Genomic DNA, 19007 nt, shown 5'->3' with positions numbered 1-19007 from the left:
GGAAAGGATACAATTATGTAGCAAGGCGATGGGGGATGGTAAGGGATAACAAAGAAAAAAGGGAGATGAAATTGGTTATTTCATTTTCATTGCACAACTTGCATTGAGGTTTCTCCCAGAAATAAGATTTTAATTTTCTCCCTGAAAGACCTCCCAAATAACTTGTCAACACCAACTTTATTTTCCTTCCTCAACTTTTTTCACGAATAGCACCAACCACAGGAAAGTGAGGATGGTTTCCATTAGAGTGCATAATGTGCAGGCTTTCATGGGGCCATCGGCGTGACTAGACTATAACCCTGTAGAGTGATTTTCCACATGGCAGGCGAAACTTCTCTCATCTTTCAGCAGTTAGCACTGAGTCCTTCAGTCTGTCAGTGGTTTAAGAAATATAAATTACTACCCCCTCACACACACACGCATGCACACACATTCTCGCACTCTCTCGTTCTCTTGCTCTCTCCCCCTTTCTCTTTCTCTCTCTCATGCCCACACACACATACACATTTACCATCATTTTGCAAAATGAAAAACAACAGATTTATGGTTGGGAATCCTAGACTCTCCCTACTTTTTAGTGGGGCACAGGCACTTCTTCTAGAGCCTGTGTTTACATTATTCAATTTTCATATAATAAGATGGAAGTTTTAAGGAACTCCGCTCTCACAGAGGATTCTGTCTGGGTGTAACATGGTTCAGACGTAGAGTCAGTGCAGGGAGAAATGCTTTTGTGCATTTGTATGGTGTTAGACAAAGCACGCAGCTGCTAAGCTTCCCAGACTGATCTTGTCTCTTATTGCAACCGACTCCACATGTTTTGCTCCTCTAACACCAACCTATTCACAGGACTTCCAGCATGTCTATGCCGCTGTCAACCCCTTAATCAGTTCCTCCCTCTGACCTGGAACTCTTTTCCTCCCCTCATTAAAAGAAGCACCACTATCCCTAATATCACCACCCCTCCAAGAGTCAATCCCTAACTAAGGCTCATTTCCATCTATTTGCCACCTACATACTTAGATATGTACCGCTTAACTATTTGCTCTTCACCCCACCTTTAGCCCCACAGCACTTATTCATATATTCTTATTCTTTTTCATCTTATGCATTTTAGAATCTGCCTTCCCTCTCTGCTGTAAGCTTCTTATGGACAGGGATTGCCACCAACTCTATTTTATTGTTCTCTTGCAAATGCGTAGTACAGTGTTCCATGCACAGTAAGCCCTAAATAAATACACTAATAGCTGATTGACAGTCTCTACCTTATAATAGTCTTCTAATAGTTTACTGTACAGTACTTTCTGTTAATGAAACTTTATATTGTTTTAATACAGTAAAATACCACTAAGGTACAATCAATATTTATTGAGCACTTAGTGCATGCAGAGCACTGTACTAAGCACTTAGAAGAGTACAATATAACAGATATAGTCCCTGCCCATAATGAGCTTCAACGAGGTGTTAGGGCATTCATCTAGCCCCCTTCTCACCCAACTGACCTCCAGTCACCCCACCCCATTCAGTCCAGGCCTCTCCAAATGGCATAGAAACCACAGCTCAACATCCCTCTTTCCAGAACGGAATAGGAGATTCAGGAGCCATGGGATCTCATGCCCTTCTATCCCTCTACACCTGGCCTCCAAAGATACCCTCCAGTGGTCAAGGACTCTCCATTTTGCCAGGAAGAAGGGAGCTACAAACCCTTTCCCTACCAGAAAGGAGCAAAAGGTTTAAAGGTCTTGACTTTGCACTTGAACATCACCTTCTGGCCAATTTCCAAGCAACCCATCCTTCACTGCTTAGACTCCTCCAAGCTTAGTGAAGATGACATCCAGATGCCTCATTCCTCCAGAAGTGGAGTGGGAGAATTCAAAAGCCCTGACCACTTTTAGAATGCTGAAAAGACAGCAACAGCTGAATCCCATATCACTGATGATCTGACCCTATTATCCTTGCACTCTCCACTAACTCATCTCTCTTTTATTCTCTTTTGCTGTCCTTGCTAAGGTGACTTCCCTGTGGCACTTCATCCCTGTGACACTTCATCCCTGTCTCTTGTAAGCCCTCCCACAATTCTCTTCTCCCATCGCCCTTCCCTCTCAAATCTCCATTCAGCTAAGGGCTGTGGAACCCTATTTCATTGTGAGCAAGCTCTCCTTATATCTGACTTGTTTCTGGCCCACTCACTTGTTTATTTCCTCCTACAACCCAACCAGCATATTTTGCTCCTCTAGCACCTGGCTCAATCTCTTTCACCACTAAACCATTCTCATGTTCTCTTTCTTGCCCTCTACATATGCTGAAGCACCCCCCTCCTCCCCTTCAGAGCCTTATTCAGGTCAAATCTCCAAGAGGTTTTCCCCAGTTAATCTCTCTTTTCCCGAGTCCCTCTCCCCTCTTCATTATTTATGCACTTAGAACTTTCCCCTTTAATCACTTGGTAGTCACCCCACCCTCAGCCCCACAAAACCTATGTATATATCAGTAATTCATTTATTTATATTAATGACGGTCTCCCTCAATAGACTGCACATTCCTTTGGGCAGGGAATGAGTCTACCGACAATCTGATTCCCCCGTATCTCCCCCAGTGCTTAGAACAGTGCTCTGCACATAGTAAGCACTTAACAAATACCAACATTATTATTACTTTCCCAAATGCTTAACAAATAAGCGCTCAATAAATACTGTTGATTGATTTTCTTCCTAGCCATCACTGAAACTCTTCCTTCACCTGATAGCCTTCTCCTTTATTGTTCTCACTTTCTAGGGGATCTCATCTTCTACACTCCCCATTCCTTAAGTAAGTGAGGAAGGGTTAACCTATTTCTCACTCCCCAGCTTTGTTTTTGTTCTGTTTTATTCTCTGTATTTCTTTCTCTCCTCACTCTTTCTTTCCTTGAATAATTTGACCCCAGGGATTTCCTCTACAGTCTGGCTAGTGGTGCTGGATTCACGGTTGGTCTCCTGGACCTTGATCATGACCAAGGAATTGATTGAATTTATTGAGCCCTTTCTGTGGGCAGAGCCCTATATTAAGCATTTGGCAGCATGCAATATAACAGAGTTGGTAGAAACATTCTTTGCCCATGATGAGGTTACAGTCTTGAAAAGAAGCATGGCATAGTGGATGGAGCACTGTCCTGAGAGTCAGAAGGTCATGGGTTCTAATTCTAACTCCGCTACTTGTCTGCTGTGTGGACTTGAGCAAGTCACTTCATTTCTCTGTGTCTCAGTTACCTCATCTGTAAAATAGAGATTGAAACTGTGAGCCCTATGTGGGACAGGGTCTGTGTCCAACCCAATTTGCTTGTATCTACCCCAGTGCTTGGTACAGGGCCTGGCACACAGTAAGCATTTAACAAATACCATAATTATTGTTATTATTAGAGGGGAGAACTACATTCTGCCACCTTTCCTCATCCTTTTTTGATGGATGAAAGCCAAGAAGAGGTGGTCTTAAGTGTCACCAGGTTCCTCTTGCACCCCTTAGGCTAAATCAGAATCAAATCTAATTGTTTGTACTGAATAATCTTCTGAAAAAGTGTAGCTTATGTTGAAATGATCTGAGCTGAGCAACCTTCTGAAGATGTCTCAAATAAAACTCACGGCTGATAGAGTTAACATTGCTCCCACTCTTATCTTTTCCAATCTTCCCCTACCATTATCCTCTATTAAGTGATGGGAACACAGGGTGCCCTTAAATTCACTTAAATTGAGATGTTTTTCATGAAAAAAAATGTAGATCTGTTCCCAAGTTTCCAAGTACCAAGCAAACAGAACACCAAGATAGAGGGAATGAATTTTGAGAAGCTGTTGGGAACTAAAACAAAGTCTTTAGATATGACTCAAAGTCTACAGTAATTTACGTAGATTGCATTGAGCACATCTTATTTATTACTTAAGTAAGCATATTTAGATGCATTTAACATTTTCAGTGATTTGCCTTTTTATTTCCCACCTCTGCATTCTGCAGCCACTAAAATTTTAGAAGTTTCTCAGACACCAGTGTCTCCTTGGAAAGAGTCTGGGCTTGGGAGTCAGAGTTCATGGGTTCGAATCCCAGCTCTGCTACTTGTCAGCTGTGTGACTGTGGGCAAGTCACTTAACTTCTCTGTGCCTCAGTTCCCTCATCTGTAAAATGGGGATTAACTGTGAGCCTCACGTGGGACAACCTGATTACCCTGTATCTACCCCAGCGCTTAGAACAGTGCTCTGCACATAGTAAGTGCTTAGCAAATACCAACATTATTATAAAATTCCTTGCCTAAAAAAGAGATAAAGCAATGTAAATATATTTCAAACTAAAGGTACCCTGATCTTTAAACTGTTAGTTTTTCATAAGACTGCTGAGGATATTTTTCTCTTCCTGGCATCACCATATTGTAAATGTAAGAATTTTCAATGAATAGACCAAGCCTAACCACCTGATCACTGATTGAATGTAATGAGGAAATGATCTCAATGGTAATAATAATAATAATAATAATGTTGGTATTTGTTAAGCGCTTACTATGTGCCGAGCACTGTTCTAAGCGCTGGGGTAAACACAGGGAAATCAGGTTGTCCCACGTGGGGCTCACAGTCTTAATCCCCATTTTACAGATGAGGGAACTGAGGCACAGAGAAGTTAAGTGACTCGCCCACAGTCACACAGCTGACAAGTGGCAGAGCTGGGATTCGAACTCATGAGCCCTGACTCCAAAGCCCGTGCTCTTTCCACTGCGCCTTACCATGGCTTTACAGATGTGATCAGAAATCACATTACTATAACGTGGTCTCTATCTGAATGATCAGAAGCAGAGCAGTAATTGCTACCATGTATCCTTGATATCCTTTCAGCAACTGTATGCTCACAATAATGTATTGGTTTCTCAGTTCTAGTCTATATGCATTAGTCATTTCATGCTATACTCTCTTTCTCTTACTGTAGAGTTTTAGGTTTAGAAGGGATTCTGACGGACCATCTAGTTTAACCCTGGTCCTGAAACCGAACTGTCTTGGACATAATCATCTTTATAAGGACTACTAGTTTGTCAACATGAATTGTTGCATCCCACTATCTGTAATTTATTTTAGTGTTAATTCCAATAACTTGTAAGATCCTGGAGAGCAGGAATAGTGTCTATTAACTCTATTGTATTCTCCCAAGCACGTTATACAATGCTTTGCACCCGGTAAACCTTCAGGAAATACTACTGATTGTCCCAGATTGCTATTCTGTGTTCAGTGGGTACCATATTAAAGAATAGGTATGGTCTCTGTCCTGAAGCAGCATAACCTAATTGAAAGAGAGTAGGGGTGGGAGTCAGAAGATGTGGATTCTAATCCAAGCTCTGCCACGTGTCTGCTGTGTGACCTTGGGCAAGTCACTTCACTTCTCTGGGCCTCAGTTTCCTCATCTGGAAAATGAGAATGAAGAGTATGAGCCCCATGTGGGATAGGGACTGTCTGCTGTGTGACCTTGGGCAAGTCACTTCACTTCTCTGGGCCTCAGTTTCCTCATCTGGAAAATGAGAATGAAGAGTATGAGCCCCATGTGGGATAGGGCCGATCATTCTCGGTCTCCTACGCTGGAGCCTCCTCCCCCTCCCATCCTTTAACTGTTGGAGTTCCTCAAGGGTCAGTTCTTGGCCCTCTTCTGTTCTCCATTTACACTCACTCCCTCGGTGAACTCATCCGCTCTCACGGCTTTGACTACCATCTCTACGCAGATGACACGCAGATCTACATCTCCGCCCCTGTCCTCTCCCCCTCCCTTCAGGCTCGCATCTCCTCCCGCCTCCGGGACGTCTCCACCTGGATGTCGGCCCGCCACCTAAAACTCAACATGAGCAAGACTGAGCTCCTCATCTTCCCTCCCAAGCCCGGTCCGCTCCCAGACTTCTCCATCACCGTGGATGGCACGACCATCCTTCCCGTCCCGCAGGCCCGCAATCTCGGTGTCATCCTTGACTCGTCCCTCTCGTTCACCCCACACATCCTATCCGTTACCAAGACCTGCCGGTTTCACCTCTACAATATCGCCAAGATCCGCCCTTTCCTCTCCACCCAAACGGCTACCTTACTATTACGGGCTCTCGTTATATCCCGGCTAGACTACTGTGTCAGCCTTCTCTCTGACCTCCCTTCCTCCTCTCTCGCCCCGCTCCGGTCTATTCTTCACTCCGCTGCCCGGCTCATCTTCCTGCAGAAACGATCTGGGCATGTCACTCCCCTTCTTAAACAACTCCAGTGGTTGCCTATCGACCTCCGCTCCAAACAAAAACTCCTCACTCTAGGCTTCAAGGCTCTCCATCACCTTGCCCCTTCCTACCTCTCCTCCCTTCTCTCTTTCTACCGCCCACCCCGCACGCTCCGCTCCTCTGCCGCCCACCTCCTCGCCGTCCCTCGGTCTCGCCTATCCCGCCGTCGACCCCTGGGTCACGTCCTCCCGCGGTCCTGGAACGCCCTCCCTCCTCACCTCCGCCAAACTGATTCTCTTTCCTTCTTCAAAACCTTACTTAAAAATCACCTCCTCCAAGAGGCCTTCCCAGACTGAGCTCCTCTTCCCCCTCTACTCCCTCTGCCACCCCCCCTTTACCTCTCCGCAGCTAAAGCCTCATTTTCCCCTTTTCCCTCTGCTCCTCCACCTCTCCCTTCACATCCCCACAGCACTGTACCCGTCCGCTCAACTGTATATATTTTCGTTACCCTATTTATTTTGTTAATGAATTGTACATCGCCTTGATTCTATTTAGTTGCCATTGTTTTTACGAGATGTTCTTCCCCTTGATGCTGTTTAGTGCCATTGTTCTTGTCTGTCCGTCTCCCCCGATTAGACTGTAAGCCCGTCAAACGGCAGGGACTGTCTCTATCTGTTGCCGACTTGTTCATCCCAAGCGCTTAGTACAGTGCTCTGCACATAGTAAGCGCTCAATAAATACTATTGAATGAATAGGGACTATGTCCAACCTGATTACCTTGTATCTATCCCAGATCTTGAAACAGTGCTTGGCCCATTGTAAGCACTTAATAAGTACCACAGTTATTATTATTACTATTATTATTATTCAAAGAGTTTACAGTATTAATAGGACATCAGTGAAGTGAGGTTGGAGGTGGGAGTCAAGGGCTAGGAGTTTCCGTTTGATGTGAAGGTAAATGGGCAACCACTGGAGGGTATGTAAGAGTGGGGAGATATTGACTGAACATTAAAAAAAACAAAAAACAGTCCAAGCAGCAGAGTGAAGTATACACTTGAGTGGAGAGAGACAGGAGGCAGGGAGGACAGCAAGGAGGCTGATGCAATAGTCACCATGGAATACGATAAATGCTAGGAACCGCATAGTAGCAATTTGGGTAGAGAGGAAAGTTTGGATTTTAGAGATGTTCTGAAGGCAGAACTGACATAATTTCGCAACAAATTGAACTTGTTAGTTGAATGAGAGACTTGTCGAAGATTATGCTGAGGATATGAGCTTTTGAGATGGAGATAGTGGTGTCAACAGTGATGGGAGCATGAATAGTACAGGGTTTAGTTGGGAAGATGAGAATGAAGCTGAGGTACAATTATTATATGGAGCATGTGTGTTTTATGTAGGAATACACCAATAAGAAAGTTACCTCTGATAGTGGGGGGAAATGAAAAACACATGGAATGTACTTAGTTTTTACAATCAACGGGAAAGGTACAACACTACCTCTCTGAAGAAAAGATAAATATAGAGAGGCGTGTTAAAAAACTATTTCCCCTATGATCCCCAAATCTTGCCTTCAGGCCCAGTGTTGTTGAGGAATATTAACTCCGTCTGATGAACTTTCCCATATTACAGTCATGCTTGGACTCCAGAAGTTTCCGACTCTGGGTCCCTTTGTTGAAGAGAAAAATATCTGCTTAGAAGAATGTGTTGAGGGGGAGGAGTGGGTTGAAGACTGAGCTGGAGGATGGAGGAATTCCAGACAGAGAGACAGATTCCACAACTTCACTTGGTAACCTACTGTTTATTAAAAATCTTCACAGTCCAGACACTCTTCATTAGGCAGAACTTAAATCACTCTTGCTCTGACATAAGTCGGTTTCCTTTTGTCTTGGCCTCAGTAGCAGGGAGACAACTGCAGAGGTTTATCTAGTTTAACTGCACAACAACCCCTGCCTTTTTAAGGGATTTGGTGTAGCTGAGTTGCATTTTCTATCTCCACATGCCCTTGTAGGCAGGAAGTAATTTTAATATGCCACCAACCAAAGAGATGGAATGCTGACTAAAGCACTTGGAGGGAGCATACCTTAAGTAGGGGAGAAAAAGAAGGAGGGAAGAGAATGGGGTGAAGAGTTCAAACACACATAAGTGACTGTTTGTTTTAGGCCCTCCTAAAGCCTACTACACAGACTGGGTAGAGAAGGAGGATTCAATCAGGATTCCTGCAGCAACAGACCTGACAATAAGTTATTCCACCACCATTTAGTAAGCTAGGATGGACTCTTATAATCCATATTATAGTGTCGGCCATTAAGATATGCTACATTTTTATAAAATCTATACCATTCACTACTCTCCCTATGTATTCTTTCAAACTGTATTGAGTCCCATTCTAGTTTAATCCCAAATAGAAAGAAACTGTTTTAAAAAAAAATATCCCCAGTTATGTTCCTATGGTTTCGGGAATGAATGAAGAAACATCCACCGGAGGCCAGATGAATTTCAAAATTGTGTCCTTTCACAGAATATCATGTTTCAGTCAGGGTTTGAAGATATGAACAGGAGAATTTCATCATTTTCTGCAAACGGTGATTGTATGACTCACTGTTTCGGTATTTTAATTTCCTGAGAGCTTACTGGGTGCAGAGCACTGCATTAAGCACTTAAGAGGGTACAACATAACAAAGTAGTGGATAATTTGGTTCACCAAACCAGTGCCTATATGGATTTGTGTTTGGTTGTATATTTGGTTACTACACTGATGACATATGAGCCACATACTAGTTAATGTTTTAGATGCTGTAGGGTTCAAATTCTAGGACTTTTAAATATGTAATTAGTATTAAATTAGAAAAATGTAAAGATCTTAAATGTCACACTGAAATGCAATATAGAAATTGACAAAGTGAAAAACATTATTCTTGAACAGTGACAGTCATTGAAATGCAAAATGTTGTCTTGTTGAAAATATACTTGAATTTGCAGTCATGCTTTTCTGGAAAATTCTGCATTTTGTGATGGCACATTCTCTGTTGCTTTTTCCTGATAATTATAATGAGATTCATTCATTCATTCATTCATTCATTCATTCATTCATTCATTCATTTATCATTGTGAAGTGACTGGATAGTAGTTTTCAGATCTACAAACTATAGAAATATTCAGTAATGTAGTGTTGTTTCTTTCTCAACTGTTACTTGGGAATGGTTTGAGTTTCCCTGTTAGATTATAGGATCTTTAAAGACAGGAACTATGTTCCTTTTTCAGTGTTCAGTTTCTAGGCCTTAGTCTATAAGTATTATTGATAAAATGAAAAAAATTAGTTTATATATACAAGAAAACTTTTGTAGGTAAATTTCAGCTTTGTGTGGCTTTGTGTGGCTGCTTGAGTTACTGCTTCAAGCCTAGGATTGGAAAATGAAAATAGTTACAACTACTTACTAGTTGTAACTACAGGAATCAGTGGAAGTAGCTGAATGTATAAATGACAGACATACATATGACAGTGTCCAGGATGGGAATAAATAAATGCATAAATACCAGAGAATATAGGTGGGTTATAAGACTTGGGAACTGTAAAAGTTTACTGTAAGAAGGTGCAATTTTAGTAGAGTATTTAATATGGGGTGGCCAGTTAGAGTTGTGGAAGAAGGAAGTTTCAGGCTGGAGGAAGAGTGTGGGTAAGGGGGCAAAGACAGAAGAGACAAGAACAATTAAACTATCACTTAGGAGGAGTAAAGAGAGTCCCCAAACCCAGTGGCCTGCTATTGCATCTTTCCCAATGCCCTCACCCTCTCTACCAAAAACATACATACTATGGGAGCCAGAATGTTAGCAAAATGGCAGGGAGGGGATCATCAGGCCTCCCCAGCTCCTCTCCTATGAATCTATCAACCCACACTCATTGTAGGAAAAATCACCATTGGAAAGGGATTGATTACTGAACTTTCCTTTACCTCTCACCACTACTGCTCTACCACTCGCTGAAATAGCAAGGCTACTAAACTCTAGATTAATTCAGTTCCCATTCTGGGTGGTGCAAGACAGCATCAGGGAGAAAGGGAAAAGTGTAAAGGGAAAAGCTGGAAAAACAGTGATTGAATAATAATAATAATAATAATAATAAAAATAATAATAATGATGGTATTTGTTAAGTGCTTACTATGTGCCAAGCACTGTTCTAAGTGCTGGGGTAGTTACAAGGTAAGAAGATTGTCCCGCTTGTGGCTCACCATCTTAATCTCCATTTTACAGATGAGGTAACTGAGACACAGATAAGTTAGGCTACTTGCCCAAAGTTACACAGCTGGCAAGTGGCGGAGTGGGGATTAGAGTCCATGACCTCTGACTCCCAAGCTCATGCTCTTTCCATTAAGCCATGCTGCTTCTCGAAGAAAAGGAATACAGTGGGTGAGAACTTGAAGAACTCTTGAATGGAGAGAAGGGAAATGACTAAAACTGCCAAGAGAAGTGAATTGGGACAGAGATAATAAAGGTATGGGAAGTTCCGGGTGGGAGGGATACATTTATCACCCAGTCGATACTGTTGATGTATATACACAGCAAATGGAAAAGGAAATGGCTCACTAAGTACAGGACATTGTACTAAGAACTTTGAAGAATACAATGCAATAGAGTAGGTAGTCACGATCCCTGTACACAAGGCACTTACAGTCCATGGGTGGGAAGTGTTATTGTAGTAAGATTAGTAATGATAATAGTATTTATTAAGCACTTTCTGTGTGCAAAGAACTGTCCTAAGCACTGGGAACAAATTCAGAGGTGGGAATCAGACATGGCCCTGTCCCTTGGTGGGGCTCACAATTGAAAAATGAAAGAGAGGGGAGGGTACTGGCAACAAATTCAGAATCAGAGATGAAACAAAACACTAAGAAATGTAAAGGGAAAAACAAAGATCAAAAGGGAACAATGGCTAGAGGCACATAATTTCAGGCTCCTCATGGCTCAGAGTCCACGGTCACCCCCACAGCCTCAAAAAACACCACAGCAGCAGCCACTACAGTCTTCCTGAGGTTCTTTGGAGGCAGTGCCAGGCTGCCACTGCTTTCTTCTGACCCACTTGGTGGTGGAAGGCGGGTCGGGTTGCAGGTTCCTCAACATAGAGGAGAGCTGGTGCGGGTTAGACAAAGTCCCTGCCCTACCTGGGGCTCACAGTCCTGATCCCCATTTTACAGATAAGGTATCTGAGGCACACAGAAGTGAAGTGACTTGCCCAGGGTCACTGAGAAGACAAGTGGTGGAGCCAAAATTAGAACCTATGACCTTCTGACTCCCAAGCCAGTGGTCTATCCACTAGGCTATGCTGCTTTCCAGAGCAGTCACCTGACCTCCCACTAGAGGGGTCCAGTTCACAGTCAGCAGTGGCCTGAGTCAGTTACAACCTCTGTGTGACATATTCTTCATTCTGTTGAAATACTAATGAAAACAAAACAAAGGTTCACTCTGTGAGTGGTGAAAGCGGTTTTGCTTTAAACTGTGGTGTTTGTGTAGCGTTTGTGCCAACCACTGTATTAAACATTGGAGTAGAAAGAAAATAATAGGTCCCAGAAGGGGCTCACAGTCTAAGTAGTGGGGAACACAGGTATTGAACCCCTCATTTTGGAGATGAGGGAATTGAGGCACAAAGGAGTTAAGTGAATTAACCAAAGTCACAGGGCAGGTAAGTGGCAGTGTCTGAATTAGAACTTAACTCCTCAGACTCCCAGGCCCAGGCACTTTCCACTAGGGCAGGATTGGGATAAGGAGGACTCAACTTGCAACTGTTTCCTTTAGTTTTAAATGCTCCCAGGCCATGACTACTCTAAGCAGAACTATAAGTCATGTAAGCACTATTCCAAAACCAAAATAGGTAATTCTTTATCACCTTATTTAATTTCCTATTACAGAGATAGCACTAGTAATTGAATTCCTTTCATCTGACCAACCTAATTTAGCAGGGCATTTGAATTTCTCCATATTTGAATCCTGTGTGGAAAGGCCTTAATGGTTTCCAATTCTGGAAAGCTTTCACGCAGTATCCTAAAAGTCTTCTTCCCTTAGTTGTTTACCTCCTATGGAAGGCTGACTTTACTTCCAGAGAAAAATATTTCTTTTCTTCATATAGGCTCTGTGTTTGGGAAGAATTCAAGTGAAGTTGTGGCCAGAAAATGCAATAAAACGGTAAGCTTCAAATTCTCAAACATTTCAAGGGAGAGTATCTTTTTTATGGTATTTGTTAAGCACTTATCAAGTGGAAGACACTGTACTAAGTGGTAGGGTAGATACATTCTAATCAGGTCGGACACGCTCCATATCCCAAGTGAGGCTCGCAACCTTAATCCAATTATATGTATGAGAGAAGTGAGACAGAGACATTAAATGACTTGCCCAAGGTCACACAGCAAACAAGCAGCAGAGCTGGGGTTTGAATCCATATCCTCTGACTCCCAGGACCGTGCTCGTTCCGATAGAGTATGCTGCTTCAGTACACTCACTTCTCTTACAGCATTAGTGTTATGCTCTTGATTTCATTCAATAGTATTTATTGAGTGCTTACTATGTGCAGAGCACTGTACCAAGTGCTTAATCTCATGTTAATTTATCCCTTGTTAAATTAAGCTCCGATTGGAAAATGCACCTCTTGACCACTACCACATGTAACTGTTTCTTCATGCACTGGATCACATTCTATCTAGATAGAGAAGAATGTTTCCTGATTTTCTGACAACATTCTGAAGAAAGCCTGTAGTGGAACTAAGTGTAGGATGTCAACCTTCATGAGCTGTTCTAGGCTGGAGAGCTCTACTATTGTTCCATTAATGCCCTAGAGTAACAGAGGATGTAGCATATTGCACCATGTGTCCCCAGAGATTTTCGGTTATATTTTCATTGGCTCCGATCTCTATTTCACACAGGGAACAATTTAATATTTTTCAGTTTTATATAAACAGATAAATCTAAATTGTAAAGGTGCCTAGAGCTTAAACTTGCTTAACTTTGGATTTAGGTACCCACCCTGGGTTGCACAATCATCAGATGTGATGTGATGCAATTATTTTAAACAGACTTTGCAAAACAAGTATTGAGTAACCAGAATGTATCCTTATCCTTGTGTGTGCTTAGCAACCTTGCAGGTCTGTTTGACAAAAAGAATTTGCCCTTGGACGATAGTTCAGTAAGACACTCCAAAGTTCTGGAAAAGAAAGCAGCACACACATTTTGCAATCAGTGGAGGATTAGCCTAGAAGGAAACTAGGAGGGCTTTTGAGTGAGCTTACCTCCCAGTGTTTTAGATGAAGATCAGCAATGCAGACTGTATCTAAAGTGATACAGTATTTAGTATTTCAGTAGTTACATTTCAGATTGAGGTAGCTAGTATCACACAGTGTGATTTCCAGTAGTTATTTATCACTATGAACTGTACCTGACCAGACTGTGGAAACCCTCCTTTAAAGTCACTCAGATTGTTTCAAGCCCCTGTATTTCCAGTAGCTATCAGAGCAAGAATGCCATCTGCAAAAATACTTGCTAGTGCTGCATCCAAAGTGCTCTGAAGCATATCATAGACCAGCTTACTTAAGGAAGAAAAAGGTTGATGTTTAATTGACATTGCAATATAAGCTAATACATGAGTTTTTATGATTTTGTTAAGCACTTATATGTGTCGAGCACTGTTCTAAGCACTAGGGATTAATCAAGTTAATAAAGTTGGACAGTTCCTGGCCCACATAGGGCCCACAGTCAAAGTAAGGGGCAGAACTGGTATTAAATTCCCATTTTATATAATCACAAACAGAGCAGTCATGTGATTTGCCCTAGGTCACACAGCAAGCAAGTGGCAGAGGAAGAATTAGAACTAAGGTCCTTTGACTTCCACGTCGAGCTTTTTCCATTAGGCCATGCTGCTTCCCATGGTTTTGTTCCATATGCTTTACTGGGTTCCCTATCACCCAATTACTACATTTCAAGGGAGGTTTCCATTGATCACAACTGTCAGTGTAATGGCTTTTAAAGGATCTTTTTTTCTTTAATCTATTCCCTTCTTTCGTACCTCTTTCTTTGGCTCACTGCTATTTGGTGCATTACTTGAATTTGTAGCTGCACTGATAATGCCTGTATAAAGATTATTTTTTAATTCTTCCACACAAGTCTAAAGGATATTAGCAAGTTTTGGAAAGACCTGTTAGACAATAAAATGAATGGAGCTGATCAAGTTTCTCCCTGTGAAAAAAATACCATCTTATATTGTGGATATTGGAGGGGAGGGAGGGAGTTTCATCTGTTAATGTTCCCATTGAACATTTTCCTTTCCAGTACCCTGAAATGAAATACAGGTGTTGATCCAAAATATCCTAAGAATTATGTCAGCTGTGAAGACCAAAATAGATGTAGTTTTGCTGACCCAATATTTAATCTAACATAGAATTTTATAAGCAGTAGAATGCTATTGTCCAAGACAGATAAACAGCTGTACACAGTTATTTTTCAATCCCTACTGTGATTCATAGTACCATCTTCTCTTTAACTTCCTAATACAAGTAGGGTGGTAGATGTCAGTTGATTCAGCTGTATTCTGAATGCCTATTCTTCTGAAGAATGGTAAAATAGCACTGATTCAGAGACCTGAGAAAGAGAATGGACATGTTCTAGCTGCTAAGGTAGGTTGTTGCTACAGGATTTTAACATGAACGTGCTGAGTTAGAAAAACATTCTTAATTGCCATGTGCCTGACTGAACTCTTTAAGAGCAATACTATTGCTTAAGATTAAAACCTAAAGACAAATTCATTTGTAACAAGTGCCTTGGAATTTATTAATAATTTATTTTTAGCACACTGCCATTAAGCTGAAGTTGCTATCACACTGACCACATTAAAATGTGTATTTATCCTGGGCAGTCTATTAGAAACATTTGCCTTAGTTTCTGATTGTCATTCAAAACATTTTTTGGAGGGGAGAGTCAGGGGTGGGGGAGGCCACACAAAAAATAATTGTCTATTATCCTCAAATGATATGACCTGGGTATTAATAATGTTAAGCCTTATTAGCATTTCCCATTGCTGATAATCTTTAGAGAAACTATACTGTAAAAGATTCAGAGTGCAGATCCCCATCGATTTTCCTACGATACATTTTCCTAAAATGTATTTGAAACCTAGTTGAAGAACCATGGTCAGGATTAGATGGAGCTATTAAAGGTGCTTTAATAAAAGCAGGATAAAGTTATCAAAGTTCTGATTGGATTTTTAAAGGTTTTATAGCAAGTGGGAAGGGTAGACTATAAATCCAGAGGGATGTTGAAAACATTTCTTATGAAGATCCTAGGCTTATAATATATTTTACAGGCAATTCTGAGGAAAGTCTATATGAGTTGAAATTCTTTTTGGTCAAGGTAGGTCTCCAATGCTGAGAAAAGTCTCCTGTGAGTTCTACTACTGCCTCTTTAATACCAGTGTCATAACATGGCACAATAATTACAATGATAGTAATAATCATAGCATTTGTTAAGTTCTTACTATGCACCAAGCATTCTACTAAGTGCCCGGATAGATACAAGATATTCATGTTGGACCCAGTCCCTGTCCTTCATGGGTCTCACTGTCTAAGTAGGTTGCAGAATGTGTTGAATCCCCATTTTACAGGTGAGGAAACTGAGGCATAAAGTAGTTGTGTCTCTGGGCACACATATCAAAAACAGTGCCACATTTAAGCAGTGCCACATTATTGTCTCAGATAAAGTCTTCCAACTCTCACTGGTCATGTATTTCCAAAACAAAGGAGAAATCCGGGTTTAGAATCTGGGTCCTCTGACTTCCAGGCCTATATCCTTTCCACTGTGCTACAGGCTGCTTCTGAACTACAATATACGGTCAAGTTTCAAACCAAAACATAATTCTTAAGGGCCTTTTGAGATGTTCAAATGAAAAATGACCATCTGAACATGAGATAGCTCAAATAGGCTTGAGGGTGATAAATACCTAAGCCACCTATGTAGTTGTCTAGGGTTCAGAGAGATATAGGTATAGGGACTGCACAATCTCTCCCAGTAGCCACATTTCATTTAGTCTGTATATGAATGCAAAAAGAAGTTTGTTAAAATGAATCTGGATTAACCACTCTCATGAAATAGTTATTGGAAAACAAAGGCATTGGTTGTCTGAAGAGTAGGAAGTTCAGGAAACAAGCATTCAGGGAGAACACCTGGATTCCAAGAGGAGAGAGAGGTGTGCATGTGAAATATATTTCTTTGTATCAGTAGTGAAACAATTGGACTTAATAGATTCAAGAGACAATTGGGCCCTCTTTAGTGCAGGGATTATTGGGCAATTTTTCTCTATCCTTTATCCTCTATGTTGAATGGGATGGGAATGTGAGATTGGTTAACCACAATAAGCATTACCCATTCATTTTCACTCATCAGTCTGATTGGATCAGAGGTTAAGTGGCAGATCACTTCCTCCAGCATACATCCCCAATCCTTATGGAAGCAGAGAGTGTCTTGTACAACACTGTATACATCTCAAAAAGATTACTTCAGTGTTTAAGATGATTCTAAGGTAATGTTAGGAGGACCGTTAATGTTTTTGGAGGGATTATTTTCTGGCTTTCTTTTTACACCGTAGGCAGAGAATGTGTCAGTTATATTGTTGCATTGTACTCTCCCAAGCACTTAGTACAGTGCTCTGTGCTAAGTGCTCAATACATGTGATTGACTGGCTGACTAGTGTAAACAGTTAATACTCCTCTAAAAGTGTTTAATTTGCTACTAGGTCTGTCCTTGGGCTCACATCTATCTTATAGAGAAGTAGCGTGGCTCAGTGGAAAGAGCCCGGGTTTAGGAGTCAGAGGTCATGGGTTCTAATCCTGGCTCCACCACCTGTCAGCTGTGTGACTTTACTTCTCAGTGCCTCAGTTACCTCATCTGTAAAATGGGGATTAAGACTGTGACCCTCACATGGGACAACCTGATTACTCGTATCTACTCCAGCGCTTAGAACAGTGCTTGGCACATAGTAAGTGTTTAACAAATAGCAACATTATTATTATTGTTATAGTTACATAACAATGTAGGTTTTAGGCCCACATTAGACTTTTCAGACATTTGAAGAGATGCCCCTTTATTTACAATCTAGTTTAAGCCATGTTCTTGTCCCACAGCAGCTGGATCCTATAACATTATTTGAAATCTCTTTATACACATTTTCTTGGTTAATTTGGAAATACATGACCAGTGAGAGTCGGATGATTTGATCTCAGACAATAGATATTTAAGTGTGGCATTGTTTTTGATATGTGCGTCTAGAGACATAGTGGTGAGAACATTTCAGCATTTTGCAAAACAACATAAAATTCTGTATAGAACAGAAAATTAGGCAGTTTCTGGGAAGTTCAAGAACTCCATCACTTTAGTAATGGCTCAATTTCAAGTTATAGAGCAGTTAATGGTTAAAACAGTGTGCAAAGTAGCAGTATTCACAGTTGGGTTTTGAGTCTACCTTAGTACTAGCCAATTCACTTTTTCTTTCTGCCTCATGTTAAAAACTCGCCTGAAATTTCACCTCCTCCAACAAGCCTTCCCTGATTAATTTGCAGCACCTCAGCACTTATGAATATACATTTACTCCATTTTACATCAGTCATTTAGTTTGTTAACTGTATTTGTAAATACTTTATGTTGTGGGTAGGGACTGCACACTTCTTTGATTTGTTCTTCCCAAGTACTTAGTCCATGCCCAGTGTCCGGTGAATGCTCAGTAAATTGTATCGATTAATCTGCTATGTACCTCACACAAATGCAAGCTCTAATCAGGGCTGGATTACTGTCTCTGAACCTGCCAGGACCATTTCATTGACACAATCAATAGATTAGAGATACAGCTGTACACCACAATGCAACTGTGATGTGTTCATAAATGTGGGACATTGACTCTGTCCAACTTGGTTAGCTTGCACCTACTCCAGCATTTTGCACAGTGCATGGCACATTGTAATCACTTGACAAATACCATAGAAAAATCAAAGATGCATCATGAACTGTTGTATCGTGGATATGTTTTCCCGTACCCCCTCATGCAATTTGTTAGATTCTATTCCAGAACCAGCCTCAAAATGCTGATCAGACAATACAGGTAAGTAAAAATTGTATAGTAAATCCCTCCCTACCAACTGAATCAATCAATTAGTGTTATTTATTGAGTACTTACTATGTGCAGAGCATGGTTTTTAGTGCTGGGGAAAGTATGATATAATTAACTTCTGTGGTTTATTTCCCTCCATTGTTCCTAGGGGCTTTCAGCCCCCTTGCACCCTCAATTTAACCCCCTTCTCTGCTATCTCCCTGCAACTCTATTACAGGTGTACCTTGTAATAGAGCAGGGTTATATTGCTTGAAAATGTTGCTATATTGCAAAAGGCTGTTTCAGAGGAAACCTTTCCCCGTAGACTTACATGCTAGAAATTGGGATCCATTCCAAAATCTCTGAAGAAAGAATGACATCTCTTTATATGTCATATACTGCTAGATTAAGCATAGATAGTATGTAATCCATAGCATCGTGTCACAGCATTAAAAGAGGGTTTGTAGTATGATTGTGAATCTAGGCAGGAGACTGCCAAAGTAGCAACTTGTTCTGCTGAAAGTGGTAGAAGCAGTGCAATTTTAGGGAATAATTTGCCCAATTTTAACTGAACATTGCCTTATATTAAAGTACCTTTTAGCAGGCCAACTCCTTATGAACTCCTCCTCACTACCTTGAACACCTCAAAATGCACCAGGATCTGCTTCAGTTTCATATATATCCATCTACTTTCTTTAAAATTGGTCCAGGACT

Source organism: Ornithorhynchus anatinus, chromosome 1 (assembly GCF_004115215.2).
Source record: "Ornithorhynchus anatinus isolate Pmale09 chromosome 1, mOrnAna1.pri.v4, whole genome shotgun sequence".
Lineage (NCBI taxonomy): Eukaryota > Metazoa > Chordata > Mammalia > Monotremata > Ornithorhynchidae > Ornithorhynchus > Ornithorhynchus anatinus.
This window is presented reverse-complemented; position numbering follows the sequence as displayed.